The sequence below is a fragment of the Lupinus angustifolius genome, chromosome LG10 (genome assembly GCF_001865875.1).
Source record: "Lupinus angustifolius cultivar Tanjil chromosome LG10, LupAngTanjil_v1.0, whole genome shotgun sequence".
NCBI classification, from domain to species: domain Eukaryota; kingdom Viridiplantae; phylum Streptophyta; class Magnoliopsida; order Fabales; family Fabaceae; genus Lupinus; species Lupinus angustifolius.
Window position 1 is genome coordinate 5,030,252 of NC_032018.1, and position 26,436 is coordinate 5,056,687.

The 26,436-nt window shown below is 33.3% G+C and overlaps 5 pseudogenes; 4 read left to right on the forward strand and 1 right to left on the reverse strand.

Annotated features, from left to right (window-relative positions):
* Positions 1 to 3,796, forward strand: part of LOC109358551 — an 8,485-nt pseudogene extending 4,689 nt beyond the window's left edge.
* Positions 4,867 to 6,449, forward strand: LOC109358548 (annotated as a pseudogene).
* Positions 6,535 to 8,159, forward strand: LOC109358549 (annotated as a pseudogene).
* On the reverse strand, positions 10,714 to 14,351 carry LOC109358554 (annotated as a pseudogene).
* On the forward strand, positions 18,935 to 25,404 carry LOC109358552 (annotated as a pseudogene).

The window sequence follows — 26,436 nt, forward strand, 5'->3', positions numbered from 1 at the left end:
TGTTGTTGATAATTTCAGCTTTTGGTTTATGCATTTGGTGTTGATTTTGTAATAGTTTCCTAATTAGTCTAGTTAGTTAAGAGTTAGTTAGTTAGGAATGCTATAAATAGAAGTCTAGTATATTTGAGAATTGTAATTGTATTCTTTGATACTTCAAGTGAATCAATAATACAAAGAGGTATATTCATTGAATTGTTCTTTTATTACTTTCTTGGTATCCAAGTAAACTCATCAATCTTCAATCTTCTTTTCTATTCCTACTCTCTATTCTTTCTCTGTTTTTGCTGGTGTGTGTATGCACTTCGTGTGCATATCAGCTGCTTGCAGAACAAGCAACAAAGACAACAGTATTGAGTCAAAATTGGGAACAGAGGATGTGCTATCTCAAATTTTGATGTGAGTGATGATCCCATAATTGATAATTAGAATTATCATTTCTAGAAAATGACACATATTCTGGTGGACTCATAGTGTGATGAAGTGATCAGGGTGGAGGGTGCTTAGAGAGGAAAGTGATAAAGAAAGTTGAGGATTCAAATCTCATCCACCATAAAATATTAGATTCCTTTGCCACATCCTTGTATGTTTTATTTTGGGTCAGAAATGGAATTTGGATTAGAAATATTGTAACAAGTTTAAGTTTCGACTATTCATGGTCACAAACTCACAGTCATTCTTGCTTGTCGTTTTCCCATTTTGAGTATCCAAATTCCACACTATAAATGAAGCACCCCTAACTATGAAAGTGTGTTTAGGCTGGTCCCCACATCCCTCAGTAAAATTTCACGCATTTGCCAAAAGTAATCCAAAATGAGAACTTATTGTGGCCTGTATGTGGTGGTGGCCATGGTGGGTCAGTGTTGATTGTGTTTAGAACCATTTAACTGAGTGTTGTCGTTTGGTCGAGGAAACTCTTATGCTTTCTTTATCTTCAAATTAGGTGGTCATGTCATTTTTAGTGACTCTGGCTTCTTCTGATACCAGTTTTTGTCATTTAATCTGCAGTATGCTAGGGAATGCTCCCTCCCACCCTATAACTATATACAAGACAAAAATATGAACTTCTACTAAGTCTAAGTGGGTACCAAACAGTTAATTATGCATAAATTTAATACAAATACACATTAATTATGTTTCTTAATTTGGTAACAATAGTTATAGACGTTGGCGCTACTTTGGCTTGTGGTACAATCCCAGCCAATATGGTATAAATGGGTGGGTCCAGTATAAATGATTTCCTCTTTTATCTTAAGTAAATATTAAACCCATTCAGCCATCTAGATCAATTCATGCCGTGGTGCTTTTAAGTTTCTACTGAATAGACAACTTCAAATGTATGGTCAAACTTGGTTGTGGAACAAACTTTATTCCAGGCACCCAATGAGTCGTTTTGCTTTTAATTATTCATCTGATAATCCTTTGTCAAAAAGTATAATACTATTGAGTAACTTAGCATAGTATACACATTTTTTTCCTCATAATAATAACAGCAACAAACTAAGATTTGTTGAGGGTTTGAATCTATAGTCACGCACTCACGCGGACAACTGATACACAACATGTTAAAATCGGCTGATTATCTTCTAACATGGAAGGATTATTATTCCACCTGCCTATCAAGGATCACCCACAAGGAAAAGCAAAAATAAAATAAAAATTAGGGTGGAGAAAACGCAATAAGGTTGCATTGCTCTTTTCCAAAATTTAGATACTATATTGTGCTTTGATCTCATGTATATAAGTTCATATATGAAAACAACTGGACTAAAGATTAGTGAATTGAATATGGTTTATTCCCTGTATAGTCGCGAGATGTTTAACAAATGGGAAGCTCAAAAGTGGTGGTCAGAGAACTGTGACAAGGTCATGGAACTTTACAATGTTCAAAGGCTTAACCACCATGCCTTCCCTCTTCCAACACCACCAAGGTCTGAAGATAAGGTAATTAACCTAGCTCCTAGACATGTAATCGTGCACAGTTTAGCAATTGGTAGCTGCATGCCACTTAAGGCAACATGTAGTGGGCATGTAGAAGTGTAGCACAAATAAAAGTATTCTACCTAATGGGAACCGATTTGTTTCAGGGAGTGCATTTGTTGCCCTGTATAACATAAATCTTAACAAACCTCTTTTTGTCCAATGCCACATCAATAGTTTTGGTTCCAAGAATTTACAATTGGAATTTTTTTCCTATCCTCAAATGCTCTCATAGACCCACTATGATCATTTAGTAGAGAAATTATTACATCATTTATGATCAATTATCTCAACTACATCTACACTATTGATAATGCATGAATGACTTAAAATTTAACAATTGTATTTCAAATTAACACTGTAGATATAGTTGAGACTATTGATAATTTCTCAATTTATAGTAGTAATAATTTTCCATTTAGAGTATTCACCGTAAATAAGGATTTATTATCCTAAATTATGTCTCACACCAATAATAATGAAGCAAAAAAAGAAAAAATAATGAATGTTTAATTTTTTATTTGATAATGACATATTTTCATTGGTGCGGTACATTATTTGAGACATCAGATCCTTGTTCATTCACTATAAGCTCATCCCCCTACACATATGATGAATCTAGGCCTAAAATCAGTTTTTACTTTGTTTCTACCCTTCTTAATTTCCTCTTTGACATGGTTAATAACAGAACTCAAAGCTTGAATCAGCAGAAGCCAGCCCTATAACACCTCCACTGACCAAGGAACAGTTGCCTCGTACTATGTCCCATCCAGGGACGGGAATGGGATATTCATCTTTGGATTCTTTTGATCATCAATCAATGCAATCCCAGCATTTCATTGACTCGGCTACTGGCATGAGCTCAACCCCAAAAGTCTCTATCATTAGTATGGCCAAGACAGAGTTATCATCAGTTGATGCTTCAATCATAAGTAGCTCATCCAGAGATGTTGATCGCTCGAGTGACCTATCAATGAGCAATGCTAGTGATTTGGAGACTAAATGGGTTGAGAAGGATGGACCTGGGGATTACATTACTATTAGAGCATTGCAAGGTGGCAAAAGGGAGCTCAGACGTGTCAGGTTCAGCTACTCTCACAGTTCATTGCTATGTCAAATGTACAATGATGTAACACATTAAGGTTTAATTGTGTTGGTTTTATTTAAATGTGAAGTCTCACATTGAGATGAACATTTGTTGTCCCACACTTACTGTCACTCCATGCCATGACCTTCTCATTGGTTGAAAAAAATATATTTAAGTTAAAATTTAATTTTTAAGTATTTTTCTCATCATTCATAGCTTATGGCACATGGAGTGACACTAATTATAGGAATCAGATGTGCTCCCCTCGATAAGAGGGGTCAGTACGAATAGTTTAGAACTGGAAAAAGCTTATAAAACCAATGTTTAAAGGTTTTGGTTCATTTCATTTGTGCCTCTTCTTGCCCCAAATAGTTGCAATGTATTTTGATGTCTTATGTCATTACATTATTGCTGTCAGCCAGAATGCTCCCACAATCAGTAGTTTAAATTTCATTTGGATGGTGAAAATCTAGGAACTGGGATATACTTTTGTGTTTGTTTTTTTGTGATTGCATTTTGCGGTAAAACTCAATGGAACTTATTTCTGGGGGTTTGTGTTGTGCAGCCGAGAAAAATTTGGGGAGGTGCATGCTAGATTATGGTGGAAGGAGAACCGTGCCAGAATACATGAACAATACTTGTGAAATTCTGCTAAAGGTGGGGGGCTACTGAGGTTTTACCTAACATGGAGGTGTTGTTGCTTACTAAAATATTCCATATTTGTTTTGCCAAACTAAGTATCATGATAGGTGAATGAGTCAGAAGAACTGTTATATACACCTATAGTTTCTACTCAAACTTCTCATCTCTTTGAGGGATTGGCTCATATTATTCACTTGAAGTTGGAGGTAGATATGGTTTCTATTAGTTGAAGTAAAGATATTGGTTCATCAAGGAGTATCGTGCCTGTAAATTCTATGATTATTCAAACGGGACATAGAGAATGAATCTACTCTCAGTTCTTTTTCTTGTTGCACACGTGCATTTGCTAATAGGATGCTTTCTTCTTTGGTAGGTTGAAGATGCTCCTTAGATCGTGTAAACCAAACAAAGTCGAAAATGCATCACTCACTGCACTATATCTAACAATGAGAAGATAGGTTTGTGTGGTCTGACTGGGTTGTATATATGAATGAAGAAGTTAGAGAGGGTTAGCGGCGTTATGGGATTTTAGAAAAAAGTTGAGGTCCAAATTTTAAATTCTAAGGTCCAAAATATAATTTTTACTGTTAAGTGACATATGGACATACTTTTTCGGATAGGACTATAACAAACATCACTGTCGACATTATGTCTATATATATATGAGAAGAATTAAATTATAAGGTTTATTCTATGAGAAAATATGTATATAATTATACAATTTATTTAACATATTATTATTGTATTATCCATTATTTATATTTAGTTATTATTATTAAATCTTTTTAAAAAAGATAATACAAATAAATGCTTTAAATCTTTAGATTGTGCATAAAAATTACTTACATTCCTCAAAAGCTGTACACACTTTTCCTACACCAAAACATGCTTGTGTACAAACACATAAAAACACAATCTCAACGAACAAGGATCCTCTCCATTAATGGAGAGACAAGTGATTGTTTTGCTCACATTTTTAATGGCAAAAATGTAATTTTAAGATACACAAAAGGGTAAAGTTGTTATTACATGTTACATTTTGTGTGTTAATGTGTGTCACTTGACTCTCCATTAATGGAGAGGAGCCTTACTCAATCTCAACCAACTCTGTCCATTAAAATTCTTCATTCAAATCACTCTTTCTTCTCCTTTCTCACTCTCTCTTTCTAACCTGAAATCACACGCATTTTTCTCAGTTATTCACACGATGTAGTTGCATTATTTTAAACAACCCTTGAAGCTTTTGACATTCTCTGCACGAACATTGCAGCTTTTCACTTTACCACCACCCTTCAACCACTTAGTTTATTGTTAAACTTCACTCACTGTCCTCTCTCTCTTTTCATCACACAAACACACTCATACTCCTTTCTTTCCATTACCCCTATAAATAAATTGGTGTTTTCCTTGTAGCAAAAGAAACTGTATGCACCAAAATGCATAGAAGAGAAAGAGAAGGGTTGTGCCCACAAAGAAGAAGAACCCCATCTTTCTCCTCAACTCTTCTCGATACCATTTACCGTTCTATCGATGAATCAAAAACCGATCTTGATCAGGATCAACAAGTTGGTCACTACAATAAACCCAGCAAAAACATCAACTTCAGCAACAAGTACAACCATGGTATTCATAATTCTGAAAAAAGTGGCAAAGAGAGAATGAATCTTCGCCAAGCTGTGATGTTAGAAGATTGGATGGAGAAGCAAAACTCTCACAGTTCATACTTGCTGAATCCAAGTTCAAGCTCCTCAGAATGTAGCTCTGCGGGAATGTTTTCATTTTCTTCTTCGGAAACAGATTCAAGCAACAACAAACAAAGATCAAAAACCAAATCCGAGAAGCCACAGATGAAACAGCAACAACAACAACAACAACAACAACAGAAGGCACAGGAAGAGGGTGGTTTTGCAAGGACTAAGTTAAGAGCTATGAAAATTTATGGTGATTTGAATCAGAAAGTGAAGCAACCAATTTCACCAGGGAGTAAAATAGCTTGTTTTCTTAGCTCTATATTCAATTCTTATAATGTTAAGAAAGCCAAAATGTGTTATGTTGGTGCTGTAGAAGATGTTACTTTTGAGCATAAATCTAAGTCCCCATGTTTCTCTTCAACACCTTCTTCCTTTTCAACAAGGTCATGCATGACCAAAACACCCTCTTCAGCAAAAAGGAACAAATCCAACAACAATGGCATCAAAAGATCTGTGAGATTCTACCCAGTTAGTGTGATTCTTGGTGAGGATTCTGAAACTGATCCAAGTTTAATGCCATTGTCTAATGTTCGAAAAGTTCCAAGAAGTTCTTCAACAAATGACCTGAAGAACACTACTATGGCAAAAGAGAAGGGTTATAAAAATTCTTCTGGTAAGTGTAATTTTGATTTTAATGATTTTTATGATAATGGTGAAGACTGAAGAGGAAGAGGAAGATGATGCTTTGAGTTATTCAAGTTCAGACTTGTTTGAGTTGGATCATCTTATTGGAGCTGAAAGATTCCAACAAGAGCTTCCTGTTTATGAAACTACAAACTTGGAAACTAATAAGGCTATTGCTATTGGTCTGCATTTGTAGATTATAGTAGTACCCTTCAAAAACCACTCATTGTAATTATTATTTCCTTGATTTGTGGACTAAATTCAAAAATGATTTGATGCTGTTCTTTCTTCAGAGAGATTTATTATAAGCTACCATTGGTTATCTTTTTTGGCTTTATGCATGCTAGAATGCTTCAGGAATTTTGGGTCAAATTGGATACATGTGTTACACACACAATTGGATACATCTATAACCATATATATCTCAAATAACAAACTGATATATCATTCAGTTCACTCTTTCTTCTCCTTTCTCACTCTCTCTTTCTAACCTGAAATCACACGCATTTTTCTCAGTTATTCACACGATGTAGTTGCATTATTTTAAACAACCCTTGAAGCTTTTGACATTCTCTGCACGAACATTGCAGCTTTTCACTTTACCACCACCCTTCAACCACTTAGTTTATTGTTAAACTTCACTCACTGTCCTCTCTCTCTTTTCATCACACAAACACACTCATACTCCTTTCTTTCCATTACCCCTATAAATAAATTGGTGTTTTCCTTGTAGCAAAAGAAACTGTATGCACCAAAATGCATAGAAGAGAAAGAGAAGGGTTGTGCCCACAAAGAAGAAGAACCCCATCTTTCTCCTCAACTCTTCTCGATACCATTTACCGTTCTATCGATGAATCAAAAACCGATCTTGATCAGGATCAACAAGTTGGTCACTACAATAAACCCAGCAAAAACATCAACTTCAGCAACAAGTACAACCATGGTATTCATAATTCTGAAAAAAGTGGCAAAGAGAGAATGAATCTTCGCCAAGCTGTGATGTTAGAAGATTGGATGGAGAAGCAAAACTCTCACAGTTCATACTTGCTGAATCCAAGTTCAAGCTCCTCAGAATGTAGCTCTGCGGGAATGTTTTCATTTTCTTCTTCGGAAACAGATTCAAGCAACAACAAACAAAGATCAAAAACCAAATCCGAGAAGCCACAGATGAAACAGCAACAACAACAACAACAACAACAACAGAAGGCACAGGAAGAGGGTGGTTTTGCAAGGACTAAGTTAAGAGCTATGAAAATTTATGGTGATTTGAATCAGAAAGTGAAGCAACCAATTTCACCAGGGAGTAAAATAGCTTGTTTTCTTAGCTCTATATTCAATTCTTATAATGTTAAGAAAGCCAAAATGTGTTATGTTGGTGCTGTAGAAGATGTTACTTTTGAGCATAAATCTAAGTCCCCATGTTTCTCTTCAACACCTTCTTCCTTTTCAACAAGGTCATGCATGACCAAAACACCCTCTTCAGCAAAAAGGAACAAATCCAACAACAATGGCATCAAAAGATCTGTGAGATTCTACCCAGTTAGTGTGATTCTTGGTGAGGATTCTGAAACTGATCCAAGTTTAATGCCATTGTCTAATGTTCGAAAAGATCCAAGACGTTCTTCAACAAATGACCTGAAGAACACTACTATGGCAAAAGAGAAGGGTTATAAAAATTCTTCTGGTAAGTGTAATTTTGATTTTAATGATTTTTATGATAATGGTGAAGACTGAAGAGGAAGAGGAAGATGATGCTTTGAGTTATTCAAGTTCAGACTTGTTTGAGTTGGATCATCTTATTGGAGCTGAAAGATTCCAACAAGAGCTTCCTGTTTATGAAACTACAAACTTGGAAACTAATAAGGCTATTGCTATTGGTCTGCATTTGTAGATTATAGTAGTACCCTTCAAAAACCACTCATTGTAATTATTATTTCCTTGATTTGTGGACTAAATTCAAAAATGATTTGATGCTGTTCTTTCTTCAGAGAGATTTATTATAAGCTACCATTGGTTATCTTTTTTGGCTTTATGCATGCTAGAATGCTTCAGGAATTTTGGGTCAAATTGGATACATGTGTTACATACACAATTGGATACATCTATAACCATATATATCTCAAATAACAAACTGATATACCATCTTAAGAATTGATGTAAATGATAGTTCCTATAATCATATATATCTCAAATAACAAATCATGTGTGATAGAACTTCTCTAAACTAGAATTACTCACTGGCACAATTTGTCAAAGCATACTGAGACAAACTGAAAAGAGAACAAGGAAAAGTAGACCCAATTTTTTTTACTACAGGATGAGAAATGTGAAGTTAAAAAAGCTTATGCTTTTCCACTGGCTTAGCACATGGGTTAAGTGAGAGAGTAAAAATCTACCCCACTTTAAGTCATAGAGGATTTAAATAAATGATTACAACACAACTTTTTGGCTGGTTGAAATTCTTAATTACAGTGTGAATTTGAATTGATATTCTTGACTATAAAGCCAAAATTGAAGCGATTTGATGAGATCAAACAAGCATATCACAAAGTGAAAATATTACAAAATGTAGGGCCTTTGATAAGGACTTTGGTGGAAAATGGAAGACAGTGTAATAAAACCTAGTATTTTCCACATATATGATCAGACACAAGTGGCCACCATGGTTGACCTAAACAGCACCTCAATGATCCTTTCTAAGTAAAAATTAAAAATTTGAAAGCCGACATAGGAAAAAAAACTTCATGATTTATTTGGTGCCAACATGAGAGAGAAAACGATGGTACAACACTATGATTTTAAGTTATGGTCTATTGTGGATTATTGCATGAAAATACAACTAATGTAATTAAAATTGTGTTACAAAGTGGTTATGACTTATGCTAATTAATGTTAAAACCATAATGTTTTGGTCTCAATTAGTATAAAGAACCAAATTTAAAACATTGATTGGCATACATAATTTGTTGTCATTGAAAATGAATTCTTGTACATGCCATCATTGCCAAATTCCTAATAAATCTTCCATTGTGAAAATTCATCAACAAAGTTTAGATTTGTTCAAAACATGAGTAGTGGAGTGAATAATCAAGACAAACCACTCAAACCAACCAATTAATAACACATGTTGTTTAATGAGAGATTAGTTCTTTACAAAAAAAAGTGATGGGATAAAAAAAACATATTGCCAGTGAGCATAACTGGGTATGTTTCTTACCAACTATACACAACCTGTGTCATGTACTATACATAGATTACTAATGTGTAGCAAGCTCATGTGGAAGCTGCATCACATGTGTAGCAAGCTCATGCTGAAGCCAAGGACCACATATACCAGCTACACAACATGCCTGCATATAAATATATGATTCCTTTATTGGTATTTTGTTTAGAAGAAAGGGTGCACACTTTAGCAACTTGGTTAGCCATGGTCTACAAATTCAGGAATGTTTAGCTTTGTTATTAATTGTTATTTTATGGATGGATTTGAAGGTTTTAATAATCACCATTCACCACTAGCATGCATGGAATGTTTTGATGTTCCTCATCCAAACACACTTAACACTTTTTTTTTTGTAAAGAGAAACGATCACTCACGTGGACGTGTGATTCTAACTTGTACTTTTATGTCCCCTACCCCCGACTGTATAAACTATAAACTCAACTATGTATAAAACTAAATCTTGGCACTAAGCAGCAGCTTATTAAAAGAATGTGAATTATATTTTTATGTAGCTGTTGTAAGAATTTAATTTATCCTATTGACATGAGAATACTATAATATATATTTTCATAATTTAATTTACCTTTTATTTTTTTACTAATGAACTTCGTTTTCTATGATTAACTAGATTTTGGCCGTAATTCCATATATATGCTCATCACTGAATATGTTTAAATATTGATTTAGCTGATATGTCTTATAACTATTCGAGACACCATTTTTTTATTTCACGTCATCTTTCCAGGGAGCTGTTGGAGTGATGGAGAAAGAGAATATGATGCATAGGCAATACAAGTGGATATGAAAGCAAATCCTATCTATTAATAATTTAATATTGTAGTCATTTAATTATTAAGTTAATGTTAAGTAATTAATGTAAATGGGTCAGGGTTATGTTGTCATTGAAGAAAAACTTTTTTCCGATTTTTTATAAAAAAAACAAGTACTATTTAGTTTTTGAGATAAAAAAGAAGGCAGAGATGTTAAAAATTGAAATATTAGAGATTGTGAACAGATATGGGTGAGTTAATGAGAATGATTAAAGTTCTAAGTTAAATCTGCTGTGGTAAATTCCTTTTAAGTGCCTACGGGTATCGTAGTACTATGTACACTTAATATTTAAAACATTCTATATAACAAACTTGAAACATTTTAGTTTCAATAAGAAAGCAAAATTGTTATTATGTGTACCAAAATAACCAGGGAACAGGTACGATTTTAGAAATTCCCTCCTTGTCATGTCTAATTCTAGCAGGGACATAGATATTCAACAATACATAAAAAAACAGTTATTTTGATTATAGACGCTGTCAGGATGACTTTGGTTAATCGAATTTGTTTTCTTTACTAAGAATAATAAAGATTTAAATTGTAACTGCATTTGATTTATTCTGAGAAAGAAACTCAGATTAAAAAAGAAACTCAATTCAAACTGTTAAAGACACAAATATTATAATAACTTATGTCTAAAATCTTGTGAGTGGCTATAACAAAATTTGAACCATTTGGTTAACTAAAAATTTCCACATAGGATCTTTGGTTTAAAAGAAAAACTAAGCACCGAGACACCACAAAATCCCAGAGAAACATATCACTCTAGGAGAGTCAAAACACTTCAAGCCACAGGGATTTCAACCTCATTAGCGAGCACAGCAACAGCAGCAGGTCTGATGTATTCTTCCTCCTCTTTTGGAGTGTAAATTGTGACAATATCAGGGAGGGGAGTTTTAGGACCTTGCTTCCCCTTAGGATCATAATCAAGCATAATCTTGACCTTGATTCCAAGAACACCCTAAAAGAAAGTGAGGGAAAAAATAATTAGCCCAATCAACATGTGGATACATAATAATTAATCAAGAATATGCTCCCAGCTAAAAAAACAAGTTCCAAAAGAAATTCAATCGGGAAACCAAGAGTGTAAACTGACCTGTCTGAGGAGCACATGTCTTACTGCCGAGTCTATGTAATCCTTGACTGGTTGCCCAGAGGAAATCATATACCCATCCTTGAACTTCATAGATTTGGCTCTTTGGGCCCTCAATTAACCACTGACAATGACCTGCTCAAAAATCAAACAGCAGTTAATAAACCAGTTTTGCAAAAATAGAGTTGACAGCTATGATTTTTTATCATACCTCACAACCCTTTGCACCACTTTCCATGACGAATCTCAAGACACCATAACAAGCCCTGCAATAAAGATATAAAATTCATACATTAACACGAACAAATGGAACAGCCCTATTCATCCAATGGCAAAAAAACTAGGGAACATTAGAAGCTCCAGCCTAATACAGCATAAGAACTGAAAAGATAAAATGAAGAAAAATCTTTAAAGACGAGTCTCTGGTGATGATACCATAAATCATATAAAGTATCAATCCAACAAAGGCAAAAAATTATACAATTACATGTGCATGTTAAAAACAAAAGGAACTTCGAAATAAAGTACAAGTAATCAGTAAAGGCTTCATGAAGAAGCAAGGGACCATAACTCAACCTTACAGTGTAAGGTTAACAGTACACATTACAACCCAGCAATGATTATGCTATATCCATGACAATGTGGCTCCACATAGTATATAAATATTCAAATGCCACCCAGGCTGACAAAATTACAATGCACACCAAAGAGTCTAACACAATCACATTATAATTTCAAAGAGACTCTATCATATAAAAATAACAAGATTGTGACAGTCATGAGTCTGAAAGGAAATTACAGAACATGAGTTCCCTCGGATGTAGCATAGCATAAAACCAAATATGAGAACGATAATGAAGCACTGGGAGTAACCAACACAAAGAAACATGTATCCCCCAATGTTACTCCATGAATATAATTGAAGATCACAGGCTTTGAAGACATTGAGGGCACCATAATTTAGTCAACTTCCGACACAAACCTGGTACAGTATCACCAATCTGCTTTGTAGATGACCGAACACACAAGTTTACCACAAAAAACAAAATTCATCGCATCAAACCAAAATTGAGAATGGGAATGGTCAAAGAAGAACAAAGAGAGGACTTATGCGATAACATATGTATCTCTCAATGCTATGACATGAATAAAATAGATGTTCATGAGTTTTGATTGCATCAGTGGAACAATACTTTAGTCATCTTCCGACACAAGGTTGGTACAGAAGCACCAATCTGCTTTATAGATGACCAGGCACACAATTCTACATGAATAGCAAATTCATAGCATCAAACCAAAATAGAGAATGAGTGTGGTGAAAGAAGAACAAAGAGAGGACTTATGCGATAAAATATGTATCACCCAGTGCTACAACGTGAATAAAATTGATGTTCATGAGTTTTAATTGCATCAGGGGAAGAATAATTCAGTCATCTTCCGACACAAGCTTGGTAAAGAAGCAACAATCTGCTTTATAGATGACCAGGCACACAATTCTACAAGGTTAGCAAATTATTGCATCGAACCAAAATAGAGAAAGATTGTAAAAAGAAGAACAAAGAGAGGGCTTATGCAATAAAATATGTATCACTCAATGCTACCACGTGAATAAAATAGATATTCATGAGTTTTGATTGCATCAGGGGAAGAATAATTTAGTCATCTTCCGACACAAGCTTGGTAAAGAAGCACCAATCTGCTTTATAGATGAGCAGGCACACAATTCAACAATAATAGCAAATTATAGCATCAAACCAAAATAGAGAAAGGGTGTGGTGAAAGAAGAACAAAGAGAGGACTTATGCAATAAAATATGTATCACCCAATGCTACCATGTGAATAAAATAGATGTTCATGAGTTTTGATTGCATAAGGGGAACAATACTTTAGTCATCTTCCGACACAAGCTTGGTAAAGAGGCACCAATCTGCTTTACAGATGACCAAGCACACAATTCTACAATAATAACAAATTCATAGCATCAAACCAATATAGAGAATGAGTGTGGTGACTAAGTAAAATAAGCACAAAGAAAAGACCAATGAAATGAAAGATGTATCTCCCAATGATAACACATGAATAAAATAGAAGCTCATGAGCTATGAATGCATCATCAGGGGCACAATAAATTTAGTCAACTTCCGACACAAACTTGGTACCGAAACACCAATCTGCTTTATAGATGACAATCACACAACACGACAATTAGAATAAAAAACAAATTTAGACGTATTACAACCATCACATCTGCCCAAATAAATGTTAGGATGGAACTTTCATGTACACAAAAAGAAAATGTATGGGCATTTTAAACTTAACAGCTATCTTATAAAAATAATATCCAGGGCATCCAATAACTTATTTCACAATCCAAACATAAACTTCACTGGCGACAAAAAATGTATATAATCACACTAGTCATTCATATGTTCATTCCACACCGATAAATAACTAGAATAAAACATATACCTGAGAACAGCGAGACCACCAAGAAGCTTGTAACAAAGGGATTCAGCTTGCGCAATAGCACAAAGACCACGGTTGTTCACCTTCTCAGCATATAGCTCCACAGTGTTCTCTTCAAATTTGAATCTCTTCTGCACCACTGATGTAAGCTCTCTGATTCTTCTTCCCTTCTCACCTACACGTCACGGAAAAACAATAATCAATATATTTCACATTAAAAATCATAAAAACATTGAAAAATTGAAAACAAAATAATAGAATCACACAACAAGTACGGCTTGAGTGCGAGTGGCTCTTATAATGATCTCAGTGCGCAATGGCGTAACCCTAACCTCAACACCTGAGTAACCATCCTCAGCAAGCTCTCTGGTTAGAACCTCATTCAGTTCAGCGAAGAAAACTCCATCGGCTACGAACTGCAAAAGCATAAAAAACACAACAACGAGTGAGGAATGTGGAAATGCGAATCTTGCGATAGATTTGTGAAGAAAATGGTTGAGGGATTTGAGAATAACCTTTCTCTTCTTACTGAGCTGAGTATTCATTGTCGCGAATTGGAAGTGAGGGATGAGAGGGTGTCTATGAATCGAAACACCGGAGGTGGCGTTGGTTGTGTGCCTCTGCAAACCCTAATTCCAAAATGAGGTTTTTGGTGGAGAACGACACTATATGCAATGGATGTGAACGATCCAATGGTGGTGGCAAATTAGGGTTTGTTCTTCAACGGGTGAGATTGCTTGCAATATTTAATTCCATATGTGTACTTCTTTTCCATGTTTATTTTTTTGTTATATTGCTTGGGTGCTTGTTTATCATAATTTTTTGAGTAAATTACATTGATAAGTTTTAGTAAAATTATATAAACTATTCATTATTTTTTACACCAACATAAACCCTAATTTTTATACTTTTATTACACTGACTACCTCTACATCTCTACATGAGAAATAAGTGTAATTTTTTAAATAAAAAATATGATAAATGCAATTAAGGTATGCAAAACATAGTATATAATGGAGATAAATATAAATAATATGTATTTTTATTATTTTTTGCTACATAATGCATCATCAATTCTAAAGAGATGTTGTTTAAATTGTTTTTATAGTATATAGTAACGAACCAAAAATAATAAAAAGGTATTAACTTATATATTATTTGTACTTCTCTTCACAATATATTATGTTTGTGTAACTAAATTGCATTTATCACATTTTTTGTTTAAAATATTACACTTATTTTTCAGGTAAGGATAGTCAGTGTAATGAAAATATAAAAAATAGGGATTTGTGTATGTGTAAAAAAATGAGGAATTGTTTGCATAATTTCAGTAAAACTCATGAGGGTTTTTTTCTATATTATGTCTTACCTTTTGTTAAGGAAGTAATTTTTTATCATGTTCACAATTGTTTCTAGTAGTAAATATCATTCCAATAAATTTAAATTCTTAATATTTTGGTTATCATATAATCTTACAAGATAAATGTCTTGTTTATCATAATTTAATATAAAAGAAAATGAAGATTTGTTTTTCAACAAAATTAAAGTAGCATTTGAAGATTTGAAAATTGACTAAAGGGTAAAGGCGGAGAAATCAATTGAAAGAAGAAGGGAGACTTGATAAATATCTTATTTAATATAGATGTGAGTTAATTAAATGTCAATTTTAAAAATAAAAAAAATGGTTTATAAATTAAGGACTTATGTGACAAACATAGTTTCATTAACCATGGTAAATTAATACTAAGGTCAACATTTATTTAGTAAAGCAGACACTTAATTAAAATTATTTGACAATATGTATTTGAATCCTAAACCACTCAAATTAGGTTTTTTCTATTAAACTTAGCTCAAATTCTATTGAGTACCAAGTTCAAGTTATATTATCATCCTTATATGTATCATATCAAGATTATTATGTTTTAGAAGACAAGTGCTATGGGATACAAATTCATTTAAAAAAATGTTATAATATTAGCAACGTTATATTTATTATCAAAGTAATTTTATACAAGTTGTGATATCATAAATTTTGGTTATAAGAATATTGCAACTTTTGATGTTAGAACTTGACGGTAAACATGTTCTACGAACAAACATGTTTCGTTATGCAAACATGTTCTTTAGACATATAATTTTCCTTGCTAAATGATGAGAGAAATAGATGGTCAAAAAAGAATCAAATTTGTGGTCTAGGCTAATCTACTTTGATCATCTAACTTTTTGCATTGGTGCTTTTAATTCATGTTGGTCCATGCCAATATAGATTTAAACTAATAAACTTGATTTGCTCTCTTGTTAACACACTAAGCACACAACTAAGTTAGGACTAAGATAGGCAGTAAAGAAGTAATTTTGAAGGTGTTTCCTAATTTGCGAACTAGTACTTAGTTCGCATGGATGTGAACCGATCATCGATCGTTGGATTAAAAATGTGGTTACGAGTTACTTGTTTGGGAATTTTTTAGAAGTCGTTTAGCTAGAGTACAACTTCCATGAAGAAGTCACACCCTTTAACGACTTCTGGTCGTGGTGGCATTTCCCCTACAAGTCGGTTATCCAAATAACGACTTCCTTTAGAAGTTGGTTTTGCTTTGTATGACTTCTCTAACGTTGGGAACATCAATCACAACTTCTCATGGCTGATCAGAATTTGTAGGAGTTGGTGTAGTGCTACTCAGATGTCGGGAATGCATACCCCGACTTCACATGGGTGATTATAAATTGTAGAGTAGGTGCATGGCTATTATGAAGTTGGACTACAACATCTCATCATAAGAGTAAAGAATTTATCAAGAAACAATGTTAAACTACAAAATAAAAGGAAAAACTTACGTATCGAGGGAGAACATGAGTCTCACTGTATTACAAACACGCAAAAAATTTACTTCAACTAATGTATTACCCAATGTAAAGGGTCAATAGCGTTGTCCCTATAGAACACCACAAAAGCATAAGCACAACAACTCATGTCTCTAAGGTCCAACTCTCCCATATTTTGAAGGTAACCAATAAAGTACAAACGAAAATAGGCACCACCAACATTATAAACACATTGCACACAAAATGTTTGTGGGTAAAAGGTTGAGAATAGGCTATAATATCGAAGCATATCAAGGAAGAAGAAGAGCAGGAATTTTTGAACAACAAATTGAAGAATGAGAAGGTGGTATGAGGGGATGATGTTAAAGAGGTCGTGTAGCCTTTACATGAATTTTGTCCACACAAAAGCCGTGGATCATTATCACAAGTACATTGCATGACTTTTTTTCACACAGAAGTCATGAAATCTTTTCACGACTTCTATACATCATATTGCTACCCAATTATCGATTAAAAATTAATTATTGAAATTTCTAAGCAAATGATCCAACGACTTATAATTAGTTCACATCCATGCAAACTATCTCCTAATTCACATGTTAGCTTTGACGAATTTTGAAATAAATACTTTCCCATTAAGCTAGAATGCACATTTTACGATAAAGTATTTATTTCTTAATAAGTATTGTTGTATGACTCAAAGATTTGACAATGTTCAATGAAGTAAGCATTCTCGTTCTCGTACATTCAATAATGTTTGGTTCAGTTAGAGTTATTGAAAGTTATGGATTCAACAAAAACACAAAATTTCACCCAATAATTATTCATTGAGTCTTTAAAACTTTGAAAATCATTATACAACTCAGAAGACTTACATTCTCATAACACTCAAATCCCATAAAACATTCACACAATGCTCATCATCCATAACATTCACATTCTCACGACACTCATCTTCCAAAAAGACTCACCCTATCATGACATTCGTTCATTCAACTCATATTTTCATAACACCGACTAGGAATGTTGAAATCCAAACCCGTCCAAAAATAAAACCGAAAATCAATCTAAAATAGACCAACACCGCAAAAACCGAAAGTGTTTGGATTATATTGGACTTTTTTATTAAAGACCGATTGGTCTGGTCCGGTTTTCGGTTCCACCTCTTGGATTTAGACCAGACCGAAATTGTTTAAGTGTATATCCCTTATAAATATCTTCCATATTTAACCGTATGTCCAACTTCTAAATTATTCCTCATTGTCTAAATTCTTTAAGTCTTATCTTGCATTGTTGCTGATACTTCTACTATCAATATTAGTGTTGTTGTTGTTTACTTTTAATATTGTTTGACACTTTTTAATATTGGTTGATGTTGTTGAACACTATTTTTTTTGCTATTGTGTGCTTTAATATTTAGTAAATTTTATGATTTTTGGGTATATGTGCAATTTTAATTTTTTTATAAAAAATCTATCCAAACCGAACCGAAATCGCATATAATATTTGGATCGGACTGGATCGAACATCTTAATATAAGCAGTCCAAAACACATATTAATTATGTGTTTAGATCAGATGATTTTTTGCCCAAAAATCGATCCAAATATATCGGAAACACCCCTAACACCAACACTAAGTTGAAGATATTGAAAGTGAGTTTTGTCTTTTTTATCCACATGTTTTTTTCTTTTTTGTATCTCTTTACACATTATGAATGAATTAGAGTTGTCTCTCTCCTAGCCTCAACACTGTCATAAGAGATATTGTCTCTGGCTTTCTTACATGTAAAATGTCCCGTGGCATAGATTTAAGTTAGTGGCTTAACTTAACTCTATTTTAGTTTTTAAAAGTAATATGTATCAAGTTTTATTATATGGGTTGGAGCCCATGATGTTCGGACATTCAACCCAATTATTATTATTCGGCCCTAAGCTCCCACGTAGTGACGTAGAACAAAAAAACGTTAAAAAAATAAAACAAGCATCAACTTGCTAGATTCCCTTCACTGTGTCAAAACTACGAACACTCATTAAACCCTTTGTTTGTGTACGATGCTTTGTCTGAGATCGCAGCTCTCATATCCCTTCTCCTCTTCTTCACTATCTCGCGCTTTCTCTCCATCCAAACACCTCCGTCACCATTTCAAACCCTATTCCCAAACACCACCCTCCAATTTCTCAATCAAGATGACGTCATCCCAAACAATCGAACACATAGTATTGTTCAAGGTCAAAGAAGACACCGATCCTTCGAAAATAACCGCCATGGTCAACGGGCTCAATTCCCTTACATCTCTAGATCAAGTTCTTCACCTCAGTGTGGGTCCCATCCTACGAAACCGTTCTTTCTCCGCTCCTTTACTTGTTTACTTTGCATTCAAGTTCATTTAAGGTCATTAATTTATCTATTATTTTTTATTAGAGATGGAGTTCCCATTTCCCAATGACCTTTTTATATATATATTTTGGGCCATAAAATCCATAATAATTTAGTTCAAGCATGCAGAGAATGGGCTTGATGTTTATTAGGTCAACAAGTCCATAGCCGTAGCCACAAGTAGTAGCGTAGCGGCAGCAAGGGTTTCCTCTCTTTCCCTCCTTCCTTCCTTCCTTCTTCACCAGCTATCGTTCTTCATTCAGGTCTCTTTCTTTCTCATTACTCTCCAATCATTCACGTTTTATCTTCTATCTCTACTAATTTCTCTTCTTATATTCTTTCTCTATTTATATTTTCTCCTTTGCAGAAAGAGACACCACTTGGGTTAGCTACACAATCTGCACATCCAGGTATTTTTCTCAATTAACTACAATTTTCTTACCTTTTGCACTTATATGGTCTTTCAAATTGCGTTATATTTGCTTGTTAATTATTATTATTGGGTGTAATTACACTGACTATGTTGAGATTTTGTTTGATTACACTCGACACCCTTTGTCGCAAAAGTAACACTCACCCACCAATATGTGGTGAGTATAATTTTGGCCTTTACTCTACTCCACTGCACCATGTATTGCTGGTGACACGAATAATTTATTAAATTGACAAAATTACGGTGACACTCCACTACACCATGTATTGCTGGTGACATGAATAATTGTATTAAATTGACAAAATTACGGTGACACGTTTCCCCCCATTTTGACTTAATTGTATTTACATATATACTTTTAGAAACAAACTTTTGGTTTTGAAACATTCCCGTCAGTTTTAAAGGGTCAATAAAGATATAAGACGCTAAAAATAAAACAATGTTGGCATTTCTAACAATTATTTCCTAATGGTGCTAATAATGTTGATATTGAATAGGATGCGAAAAATAAAAAATAAATTGTACACCTATTTAAAACAATGTCATACGGTGTGAGATCTATTTAAAAACACAGTACACTCATTGTTCTTTTATGCACCTGCTAACATACACTAATTTTCAACCCGATCAAATAGGGTACACATAGGGGTGGCAAAATTATCTATAATCCAAAATCCATCCAAATCCATCCAAATTAAACCCATCCAAATCCATCCGTTAGAATTAATGGATATAATCCAATAGATAGTGTTGATAATGGATGGATTCAAATCCATCCATTATATCCAATGGATATCCATGAGTATATCCATTTGGATGGATACCCAGTCCATCCAAAAAATAAAACTAATTTTTTTTCTCCAATTAATTCAATATTAATATAAAAACTGTCTCACAATTCCACACATTTTACAAAAGTTCAAAATTGCAATTGTGATTTTAAAAAGTGCTTATCAAAAAAGTATAAACGATTTCGGCCTTAATGCTTTACCCCAACATCTTAATGCAAAGTATAAATATTTCATTTTTGTTATTGACTAATGTGATAATATAATACCAAAATAAAATATTTCAGAATGATAGACTGTTGCATATAACTTGTGAAAGTCCTAATTATTAGGAGTGTAAGCGGTTCCGGTTTAAACCTGAAACCGATGAAACCGAACTGAACCGTAAAATCCTGTTCGGTTCGGTTTGGTTCCACGGTTCGATTCAGTTTTTTTTATTTAGAACCATTTAAGTTTGGTTCGGTTCACGGTTTTATAAATTTGGAACCGTTAGAACTGAATCGCATATTAAAAAATAGTTTAGAATTGTTAATACATATAGGCTATAAATATGACGCAAATAGAAAAAATAAATTAGTAAACAAACCTAAATATCTATTATCTCTATTATCCATTGAGAAAATAGAAAGAAAACTAAAAGACTAATATACATACATTTTGTCATTATTCAGATATGAAATTAATTAAATAAATAAATTAAGAAACTAAAAGAAAATAAAGGAAGAACTCGAGGACATTACTCATGATGTGGTGTATTAGGTGTTACTGTTTGACTAAAATATTGGTACCAAGTTTGTCATTCTTAAATTTTGTTGGACATTGTCGAAGATTTTATGGACTAAAATTTCAAGTGTGTAGTACATTGAGACGTTGAATTATTATTGTTTTACTAGAAATAGTATTAAATACTTTATTATTGATGTGTTTAGTATTCATTTAGTTGACTCTATACATTGCAAATTTTGTTCATCTATTTCTTAAAGGATTTTCTTTAAATAAGTTAAAAAACCGAACTGTTAATGAACGGTTTGGTTTGGTGCCTAAATAAAATTTGCGGTTAATCGAGTAGAACTGACTCGTATCTTTATGTTAGGTTCGGTCACTAAATTGCGTCAAAAATCAAACCGAACTTTTACACTCATGCCAATTATGTTGGACCAGAGATTCTTACCGATAAGAGTACTTATAAAAAACTTCACAAATTCACATTTTTAAAAGTGTTTGTTAAGAAAAATATTTTTTAAAATGTGTTTTTAAAAATAAATCACTTTTTAAGAGTAGTTTTTTAAAAAAACACTTTTTATTTTTTTTAAAATTGATATTTAAAAACGATTTATTAAATAATAATTTGTAAAACAAAAATTCTTCAAATTGCTTTACTAAAATTGTTTTGTTCAAATTAAAAAAAAAATGGGTTGGATATCCATCCATCCAATCCATTAAAAGTGGGTTGGATATCATGAATTTGTTATTATCTGTGTATTATTACTCACCCACACATACAATAATGTTGTGCTAGTTTTAGTTTTAAAATACAAAACTTAATATCATCAATAAATACTGCATCTATTAAAAATAAAAATAAACACCATTGACTCTTATTTGAAGATATCTGCGAGATAGTTTCTATGTTTAAATCTATACTTCGATCTATTTTATGAACAGATTAAATACGATAGCTTGATTTTTATCCATCTTTGATTACAATCTATAAAAAATCGATTCCAATAGAAAACATACAAAATTAGTTTTAAAAATATCAAATGAAAGTTTTTTATAAACAACTTTTATTTATCTAATCTAATCCTATTAGAATTGCGCAATTCCTGTATATCTTTTTATCTTAATTAATCTATCAGTTATAATACCGAAAATTAATTGTGGATCGTGATACCTCTAAAATTAAACCTACATTCTCACTCTCTTGTTTCCAAAAGTAAATTGCACTTCGTAACTTGGTTTAGGTTTAACCATTTAAATAGTGGTGAGTGAAGGAAAACAAACAAACCTCTTTCTTTGTTTCTCGTAGGTTCTTGTTTTGGTTTCACATGTCACTGTTCTTCTGTTTTCCTAGGTTTACCAATGTCTTATTATTAACGTTTTTTTCCTTTTCAGGATCAACTCTTATGGATTCACAGGACAATGTTGCTGCACCACGAAGAAAGGTTTGTTTTACTATTTACCAATAACTACTATCTAAATGAATTAACGAATGAAGGAATCATTTGTTTCATTGTTTTTTTTTGTAGTTGAAATTTGCACCAAAAGTTCCATCGCTTAGGAAGCCAAAGCCAGAAGTTAAAACGTATGTAATATCTGGTTTTACAATATATGGTTCATTTAAGACTGATTCAAATTTCATGTTTTTTCTATTTTTTTTACTGCTGCTTTTTTCTATGCAGTGAACTGGTTGATAATGATGATGCAAATCAGGCTAGGGATTTGTTGCGCCGTTTCAATGTATAAATGATTTTTGTTTGTTTGATTGATGTCCCTTATTCATATTTTTTCAGACTTTTGATATTCCGTTGTTTGAATTTTCTGTTTTGGATTTATTGTAGGAGAACTCGATGAAGGCAAGACACAAGGTTGAGAAAAAAGGTTTAGTATGTTACACCTTTTGGTTTTGAAATGCTCTGATCAATGTTTTTGTCATCGTAAGCCTTTGATATTTTTATTAGTTATGGGTAACTATTGTTCCTCCGGCGATCATAATCTGAATACTTCTTGACTAGCTTTAGTACGATCAGATTATAATCATTTTTTTGTAAAATTTGATCTACTCCGAATTCGTTGAGATCCCAAACCTCTATTTTGCCTACCCGCTGTCCTCTTTGCTTGGCCTCTTGAAAATTTGCAATAACATTGTTAAGGCAATAGAACATTTGAAAACCACATGTGCAAATTTTACAAAAGGGATACATAATTTAAATATTCTTACTGTGAGGTATCATGAAAACAGATTCTACCTTTCTAGTAAATCTTCTAACGTGAAGGTTCACACAATGCTTGAATCTTTAGTGAAATAAAGCTGGCTTTTCTGTTTAATATAATCGACTCCAATGAGACCAATTTTATACCAGAAATTATCTACAGTCTCCACGGAGTGGAGTCAAGTTTTCCATTTAGGTGTCATATTCTGTCTGCTGAATGGAAGATAGTACTTAAAAGAGAGCAATTGAACTATTAAATAATATTTATTAAGAAAATGTTGGATGCCTCGGGAAACTGCTGCTACAGGATCAAATGAAACTCTTTTTTCATCTTAAATTAACATATCTTGCAAGGTGTTCAGAGAGATAGCATCTACTATCACACTTGTTTCTGCTATTCCTATGTTGGATGTCTATGCAAGTTCCTTGCACTTCAATAATTTAAAGTAAAGTTGAAATTGGGCAATTTGGATACTTGTTATCTAGGGTTTATGCCGATATCTTAGAATCATGTTGGACAATGGTGCGCTTTACTTAATACGGCATGAATGTTATCATTCTTTCTGTTTTATAAAATCACATTGTTTATATTTATGGTTTACAGTGTCAGCTTCACAAATTGCTTTTGGTGATGGGGGTGAAGCATCTTCATTCAAATCATATGGTTTTGCCAAGGGTGGAAGCAATATCAACGGCAGTCAGAGTTCAGCATCCAATGGTCTGCCTCCATCAAGACACTTTCAATTTACTAGAACATCATAAGTTGTTTTGATCTATGTTGCATGCTCCTTCTATATTGACATTTTTTATATGATGTTTTAACTGCAGCGGTGAGAGAGAAAGACTACAAAGAACCTTGGGTAAGTATACTGATTGAAATAAACATGTAATCTTGTCGATTTATTGTTTTTACTTGTTTTCTGTGTGTACATTTCGAGATGTAATACATGCTTGTTTTGTACTGAATTATTGGTTATGATTGTTGCTCCAGGACTATTACAGTTATTATCCTACAACTCTTCCTGTGAGGAGGTGAGGAGGCCATATGCAGGAAACCCAGGTGAATCCCACTAACCATCCTTGAAAAAATGAAAAAATAAAAAACTTTTGACGAAATTTTACCACAGACATGTTGATGTCAATTTAGTAACAATATTTGTTCTTCCTATTTATAGAATTATGAGGTTCTAGTTACACTTTCTTAAATCATTTTGTGTTCATACAGTGGAGTTAAGAACTCATTTCACTATTGCATTCAAAATAAATATTTCTTTGTAACTTGCAATATCAAGTGTCCTTACTTTGCCTCTTGTTCTTATAGAAACTCTCGATGAGGAGGAATTTGGGGAGGCTGCCGAATCTAGAACTTATGATGAAAATTCATCAAATCCGGCAATGGAGCTTGGTCTGTTGGTAAGTTAAGAATTATGAAATCAAATTTATTTAGGTTCAACTCCTTTCAATGATTACAGGAATAATTTGATCAAATTCTTTGAAGGAGGAAAATCCAGAGAAGAGTATGTTCTTGATTCAATTACCAGCAAGCTTACCTATATTTAAAGGATCAGCCGGAGGAGAAGATGCTAATGAGAACTCTAAACCTTCTAAAGGGTCTAAAAATGCAACGAAGCCTTGTAAGTTGAATGAATTACCAAGTGGTATTATGGGCAAAATGCTTGTATACAAGAGCGGTAAGATTAAGATGAAGCTTGGCGATACCCTTTACGATGTAAGTACTGCATATTCACATCATAAATTACAGGATGCATACCCAAGTGATATTTTGTCATTTCTTATTTATAACTACTCAATACTGTGGAAGTCCAGAAAAAATAAGTTGAAACATTGTCTAAAGTTTATTTGAGGGACATGCAAAACCAATTTTAATGGATCACTTGTTGAAAATCTCACCCGTTTAGATGGGCTAATGCGAATGTTGATTAATGATTGACTCTCGGTTTCTCTTTATGCTAATTTTTTGCATTCTGCTTTCAAAATTGATTGCAGGTTTCCCCGGGTATGAATTGTATGTTTTCCCAGGAAGCAGTTGCTGTGAATACTGCTCAAAAGCATTGTTGCACAATTGGAGAGATTGGAAAGCATGTCACTGTAACCCCTGATATAGATGCCGTATTAGACCAACTGACAGATTTATGATATACTTAATGCAATTTTGTTTTGGGATAGATTACGTTATTTTTATGAAATTTTTAAGATTTTGTGTCCTACAGATACAATAAACAAGAATAAAGATGACTAGTGATCTAATTTTCTTATTCTCTAGACTTGCTATTCATATTATTGGGGTACTTTCTCAGTTAATTAATGGACAGAGCAATTACTGAATGAAAAACAAGGAATCATTTGTGAAGTTTACTTATCATGTCTTGTTTTTTCTTTATACTACCAAGGCTACCCCTTACCCTTCTGAGTAAGAAATTAATCCCTTTCGAGGTGTGACTATCCCTCTTAACAATTATCGTTCTCAGAAATTGAACATTTTATCTTTTGGTCATTCTGAGGATCTAGCAGAGCCTTACACGACTAGACTAACACCTTGTTGGTTTATCATGCCTTATTTGATATTCTTGAACTCATTTGCTAGTGGGTGACTAGAATATGACTTGTTTAGGGTGATGAAATAAGCTCAAAAGAAACAAGGTGAAGTCATTCCACATGTTCCTCTCTCAGTTCTGTATATTGCATGGAATAACTTTGATAGACTTGAAAGCAAAAGGATAAAAGTTTCTTTGTTGGAGGTCATGGTTTTAAATTATGGAAACACTCTGTTTGCTCAAGAGGATGAGGTTGCGTATATCTCATACATTGGGTGTGAGCTTCATGCACTTGATTATATTTTTTCTTGACTCTAGTTTTCCCCTTCTTTTGCTTGGTGATTTGCCATTCTAATAACGTTATTCCTGAGGTTTAATACCTGCCATTGCTCTAATTGCTCATATGGTATCATGAAATCTAGAAAAAATTGAGTGAAAATATTTGGATGTAGAGATAATTAATAAAATATTGATAACACATTAATAATTTAATTTTCAATAATCACTTTGGATAGCACCAAAAAATGAAAATATATTGTCTTCAAATATAACGTATTAAATGTTTTTATACAAATTTTTCTCATGAAAAAGAAACCGCTAGTAGCTTTGTTGAATTTGAAAGTGATTCATTTGGGAGGGAAATCTAATCCCTTTCACAAAACTCCTCAAGACTAATGATAGAGTCAGGGCTGGCCCACTAAGAATACTGAATGGGCATAGGGACCATGGTTAATGGGTCTTTAATTTTTTTACTCCAAGGACTCAAAAGTTGTTTACCACCTCATCACAACCATTATCGGAAATCACACTCGTAACATTTTTTTTCTAGAAA